Source organism: Ixodes scapularis, unplaced genomic scaffold (genome assembly GCF_016920785.2).
Source record: "Ixodes scapularis isolate PalLabHiFi unplaced genomic scaffold, ASM1692078v2 PGA_scaffold28__5_contigs__length_5199819, whole genome shotgun sequence".
NCBI lineage: Eukaryota > Metazoa > Arthropoda > Arachnida > Ixodida > Ixodidae > Ixodes > Ixodes scapularis.
In genome coordinates this window covers 2,104,432-2,111,405 of record NW_024609855.1, presented here as the reverse complement: position 1 = coordinate 2,111,405, position 6,974 = coordinate 2,104,432, and positions in this window count along the sequence as shown.

Here is a 6,974-nt window from a genome sequence, read left to right as displayed (position 1 = left end):
GACTCGCGGCTCTGCTTTCGTCGCCACGTAACTACTCTTGTACGGCAGAGCACGATGACAACCTCTTTGATTCGTAGGCTTCGTGGCCTTGATTGGGGACCAACTCCTCGAGCCCTAACTAACGTGCATCGAGCGCTGAACCTGTCTCGGATTCTTTATGTCGCGCCGTACTTGCCCCCTACTCGCTCTCTGTGGGATCAGCTGGAACGACGTCATCGCGCTAAACTAAGGATGGCCCTAGGACTCCCCTCTTACTCTGGAATAGAGGCAACGTGGATTGAGGCCCAGGAAATGCCAGTATCTTTGCACGCTAAGGAACGGGCTCTTCGCCATCTGGTTCGACTCGCCCAGTCGAGCAGCGGTGGTTCTCTTTACGAGGATATCCAACGGCGGCATTGTTCTCATTATGGAAGACACTGCAACACTTTGATAGAGGCGCTCGGATCCACACCAGCTGTTCAGCGTTCTCCAGCTGATTCACCGTGGAGTGAGCATCCATTCACCGTATATGATGACATCCCTGGCTTTCATGGAAAATCACAGCCTTCCTCGCTGGTCAGCCGCGCCTTGACGGAAGACGTCCTGGCGTCCCGCCACGCTTCATTTAAGATCATATTCACTGATGGCTCTGTTAATCTCATTAACGATTCCGCGTCTGCGGCATACCATGTCCCATCAGAACACCATTCTTGGTCAGGACGGCTTGATCACGCTGTTTCATCGACTACTGCCGAGCTTTGTGGATTCACGCAGCTCTTCTTTATATCTTGAAAAGGCCACCAGAAAACTGGCTGCTCGCAACGGACTCCCAGTGTGCAGTGCGAAGCATTCGAAGTGGCAGAGGCGTTAATGCCAACATGACTCGTGAGATATTTAACTTGGGACGTCTACTTGTTTTCCGAGGCTGTAACATTCGAGTGCAATGGATACCTTCACATGTTGGCATTCTTGGTAATGAAAAGGCAGATCAACTGGCTTCCAACGCTCTGCTCCTACCTACTGCTATTTTACAGCTTCCGACCCAGACTGACTCCAAAATAGCCATCCAAACCTGGATACAGCAGAGACATCCGGTTTCAAGAATTGCAGCGCATGACCCGCCTCCCCCGGCATGTACGCGGGGCTTAACACGCAAGTTTGCTTCCCTTCTTCACCGTCTTAGATCAGATTCCGCTTATACAAACGTTAACTTGTACCGGATTGGAAAAGCGGCCAGCCCTAATTGCCAACACTGTGACCAACAAGAGACAATTGAACACATATTTTTTAAGTGCGAACACTACGCATCCGAACGAATTGAATTCTTGAACTGCCTGAAAGGGCTGGACATTCCTTTCACGCTCGAAGCTACATTATTTCCGAAGGGACCAACTTCCACGGGCATACGGCTGAGAAAATTTGTGTTTTGTTTTTTGGGCGCGTGCGAACTACTCTCAAGACTGTGACTGTGACGTGTAAGAAACTTTAGAACGGTAGCCTATACTTCGTTTCGCCTTATCTGCGGGCGGGGCCGGGGCTGAGAGCGCGGGACCAGCGCTTTTAGCGCTTCTCCCCAGCTCGCGTGCTCGAGCAGAGCCTGAGCGCGCGGAGCTTTCGTGCTCGCGCTTCCAGCTTTGCCTTGGCTCGCACGTGGGGTGAAACGAAGTATAGTTAGGTCGATATAAGTACTCTGATTATTTATTTTGTGCTTGCTGGTGCGCGCTATGGGGTTCTGTCGTGTACAGCATTGTTTGAACATATGTCACAGTTCGTCTTAACGGCCCTAATCATTTTTTCTCCGCCCGCGAAACGTGTTTAGTCATTATTTTGCTAACGCTTCCCTCGTAATCCCCGGACCCCTTCATCACCATATTTTCCCTTCCCTTTCCCCGCATTCACCCTCATCAACCTACAATAACCCAAGCCCGTGAAACGTGCCCACCGTGAGTGAGGCAAATGTCACGTCTGGCAAACAATACAATCAACCAACCAACCAACCAATACAACAACACACTAACTCGATCACCACTTCCGAGCTCTGCGTTTCAGTCTTTTATACTGGTCGTTTTGAACCAACGAGGTAGAGGGGCTTAGAGTGATAAACCGGAAGTTCGGAAGCGGCACCCCCCGGTTGCCGCCATGTTGTAAGCAAAAGTGACCACTCGTCACGTGATCTCACAAGAGCCGTGACGTAACCGGTAAGATGGCAGCGCCCAGAGTTGGCGGATGCGAATTTGTTGGTGCGCGGTAGCCGTGATGTGCAGCTGCTTTCCGACTGCTGGCTTCTTCGTGCTCGCTGACGCAGGTATAATGGGAAAATAGGAAGGATTGACACTTCATACCCTTTTTTGCGCAAGATCGCTTTGGATCATATGGAAATTAACACCTGTGAGACAGCATCAGCCGTATCGTCGTGCCGGTGCTCGGATTCCCGGATGTGTTCGAGGATCGATAGAACCTTGAGTGCTTTTAGCATGAACTTTTCTCATTCTCTTAGCTTTGTTTGAACGTTGGAATGTCTCAAAATCGATGCGAATTGTATGCGCTGGACGCAGGGCCTAAGGGAATTTGTTTCAGCCCTAAGTAACTTCATAAGCAGAGCAACTTCTAGCGAGGAAGCTCCTGCCATCTTTACGTTTTGTACAAATCAACAATTTTACGATATAACTTCTAGCATAAAATATTCGCATTTTGCTAGCTTCGTTTGAACGTTGGAATGTCTGAGATTCGAAGCGAAAGGTATACGTCGCGTTAGGGCTTAGGGGGAGTTGTTTCAGCCCCTGCGTCACCAAATAACCATAGGAACTTTAAGCGAGGAAGCTCCAGCGATCTTTAAACTTTTGGGCTAATCGGCGATTCTACATTCGATCGCAATACTTTTTTGAAGTGAAAAGCTGGCGTTTGCTTAATTTACGTGCACGCGAACTCTTACAATGCATTCGAACCAATCATTCGGAAAAAAAGATTCATTACTTATGTTCATAAAACAGTCTTTTTGTCCCCTTGGAATTCAAAACACAACAAGTCTTCACATTTTTGATTGATCAACGTACAAAATGTTGCATCCGATGTCAGTTAGCAATTAGTATTATACTTCGTTTCAGCTTCGGTCCGAGCGCGGCCGGTGTTATGAGCAGAAGGGCCAATCAAACAGCGAAAGAGGCACAACGTCATGGCGTGCTCTTTGCAGTTGATATGACCAGCCGGTATTCGCCGTCTCTCTGTGCGCGCTCCTCCGCCGGCTAGTCTATCAAGAGCAGAGAGCACGCCATGACGCTGCGCTTTTTGCGCTCTTTGATTGGCCCTTCAGCTCATTAACATCGGCCGCGCTCGGACCGAAGCTGAAACGAAGCATAGTAGGCTCTTTACCTTGCCGATCGGTATCAATAGTCCACAGTAACCTACATGTGTATGATCATACTCCTTGTATAAGGTTTGCTTCCTCATTTATCTCTCAGAACGTAACAGACAGACGTTTCCTACAGTCGATAGACGAATCGGAAGTTCTCCGTGTATTTATGGGGTTGATTAAGAGCAAACGCCATGACATAGACGATATCCTAATAAAGCCCGTTAAATTCGTAATCGATGTGGTGGCCCCACTTTTGGTATATATATACATTTAACTTAGTATTTTCGAAAAGCAAATTTTCATATAACATGAAACTCGCAAAACCTTCAGTTTTGCATAAGTGTGGAGACAAACATTTAGTTACAAATTATAGAGCCATCTGTATTTTGCCAGTATTTCCTAAAGTGTGGGAAAATTATATTCCATTGTTTAGACCAGTGGTTCTCAACCATCGATGTTTCGCGGACCCCTTATGGATCGGCGGAGATGATGGAGGACCCCGTTCGTGGTGAAGGGAAAGAAAAGTACAGGCTAATTATGATAGTGATTTAATAAATGAATATAACTAAGGGCTAGTGTGAAGTGGACTTCTGTTATTGACATATACAAGAGAAAACTAACCCGAAAATGTGAACGTTTCTTCTCACTCGCAGAAAAGACAACTTTTATTTCCGGGCTTGACTGATGAGGCTGGGCTTCGCGGACCCCTAGAGTGCCTTCGCGGACCCCCTTTTGAGAACCACTGGTTTAGACAAGCTATTTACCTAGCATTCGGTGCTAACTGACTTCCAGTTCGGATTTCACAAAAAAAAAAAAAAAAAGTCAACGAAATTCGATTTGATATCACAGAAATAAATAATATGAGATATTATAGAACGTAGACAGTTGACATCAGAAATATTTATTGAACATCCTGGGAAGGAACAGCGGCACAAAAACTTAGACAAGGCTAAAGAAATTGACACGAGAGGACGGCGCTGAACTAACTGTTGTTTCATACAGAAAAAAGGAAGGATGAAAACACGAAGCACCTTAATCAGAAAAAATAAACACCACACAAGCGCCAACCAAGCAGCATATTATGTCAAGAGAGGCCAAATCAGTGGCTACGTATTGCCCGTCGACCGAAGGTACCCGAATTCTATTTCAGATAAAGCCACTGACGGTTCGCTGGCACGTCTCCCGTCAGGTTCAGAGATAAAAAAGGCCTCGACCCTACCGAAAAATCCGGTATAACTTTTCTTATCCGGAATATGGAACCGGAAATTTGTTACTAGAAACCCGAAATCCAGATTGCAGACAAAGGAATAATTTCTGAAAACCTAAATTCCAGATAGAGTCCAGATAGAATCCAGATAGATTTCCGGTTCCATAATCCGGATAGCGAAAAGTTATACCGGATTTTTCGGTAGGGTCGATAATTTAAACGTGTCACTCTGTCTCTGTTTTTATTCAAAACAGTGACTTCACCAAAATTAGGCTGGCACTTGCAGTTCCTGCAGTGTAAAAATAGCAACTCCCCAACAGTGGCCCTGAGTGAATACAAATGTTCTCTTAGTTTCATTTGGACAGCGGCCTGTCTGTCCAACGTGCACATTGCCACACGACAAGGGGCTCTTATAAACCACGCCAGGCACACAAGCCTCAAACGGCACTACGTGCTTTTTGGTGCATTTCCTCTTCGACCGCTCTTCGGCGGAAGCACCGACTTCTTCTGATATCTTACCCGTTTTCTGTGGGTCAGAAAACCCCATCGAGACACCATAGCGACCTCCGACTTGCTTAAGTTTATGGGATACCCGATGAAGGTAAGGCCCGACCAGCATTTTTTTTTCGAAATCTTTAACATTTCGAAAGCGTTTGACTGTCTTAACCATTCAACGCTCCTTGATAAACTTCCGTGTTATGGTACACGCGGCAGGCCTTTGATACTCATTCACTCATGTTTAAAAAAAAAAAACAGTTTTTTTGTATGTTTTTACAGCTTAAAACTTTGTCTGCCTTAACGGGCGACGAGTCTCCCAGCTGTAGATGAGCAATTTAGTCAGTGCAGTACAATCGCTAGCCTGAGGTACTTAACGTGCACCACGCAGTAGTGATACACGACCGCACGCCGGTACGATGCTCATCCAGATCGAAACGGGCAGAGGTGGGGCTCGAACTCAGGATCCCTGGGTTCCGCAGCGCGAGCTTTCGCTCCACGTGCTCCGAGCTGGTGTGCGCGACTTTAGTGTGCGCTAACCCACTCGGCCACCGATCCTTTTTTTTTTCTTTATTGCAAGATTTCGACAATGAACAAAGATTCACAATGCACGATACATTTTACTTGAACATGTACAATAATATATTGACAACGTTAGTGAAGACGACGATAAAACGTCCCCTGTAAGGTTTGGAGAGGCGGTGAGAATTGTTAAAATTCTCTGATCATCGACAGCTTCAAAAGGCAGGCAACCACTCCAGTTCCGGACATACGTTTTCGTACACAGCCGCCATCAAGTTTACATTTGCAATGAAATATTACCGTACGAGACGGGCATCCAGATCCGCATGACGAACTGCCATCCTACATCTCCAAATAGCATGCATGCCCAGTAAAACTTGGAGGTCATATGGGAAAGGCGTTCCTTCCCCAGAAAAGAAACGTAATCCACGAGCCCTGAGCGGTAGGTCTCTTTTGAGAGTGCGTTGGAGCACGTCCCAGAACAGGATAGCATTCCAGCAGTCCAGGGACATGTGCTCCACGGTCTCCAGTTTCTAGCACAAAAAACAATCCTCGCCCCATGGTACAAACATGCCTTTTTTTGCTAACCAAGTCTTTACTGGTAGCGTGTTGGTATGTACCTTAAGATAAAAGGTTTTCACAGATCCGGAAACTAACATTCTTTTCACGCGGGAAAGTACATCACGGTCAGTACTGTCCCCTTCACTCATATTTAGAACATCGTAAGCAATGCGTCTCAGTGAATGAACATGTTTCCTCTTTGCAACTCTTGAAGTTTGGTGTGCCCTAGGGCAGCATACTCGGTCCTCTGTTTTTTTATATCTATGTGAACGATCTAGTCAATATTTGGAACCAATCACTTTTTCCCGTGCATTCAGACGACACGACTGTATTTCTGTCTGCGTTAAATATGGACGAACTCATAACTAGGCAAACTTAGTTTTAGAAAAGTTTCTTTCGTGGTCATCCATTAATAATCTTAAAATCAACACTGTAAAATCTAAAGCAATTGCTTTTAGAAATGTAAGTAAGCACGTTACAAGATATTATAATCAAAAGATCGGTACCGACCACATTGAAATAATCAAACAGCACAATGTGCTATGTGTAACTTTCTTTAGAACATATGCAATGGGATAATTATGTAAAATACCTAGCTACGGGAACCGGCAAACTTATTCAGCATTTAAAAAAATAAATAAAAAAGATTGCACTCCTAAGTAGGACATTTCAATATTTTTTTTTATTTTAATACTTTTTTAAGAAAAGCAATTTAAGCGCAATAGAATGTCATCAAGTGCACATGTATTCAATCACACCTACACAACACTCATGCCAGTTGGCGCTGCTCTCGCTGCGCCATGCCGAGCTGAGATGTCAACAAGAAATAGAGCTGTATTATTTTGAAACATGCGAAAC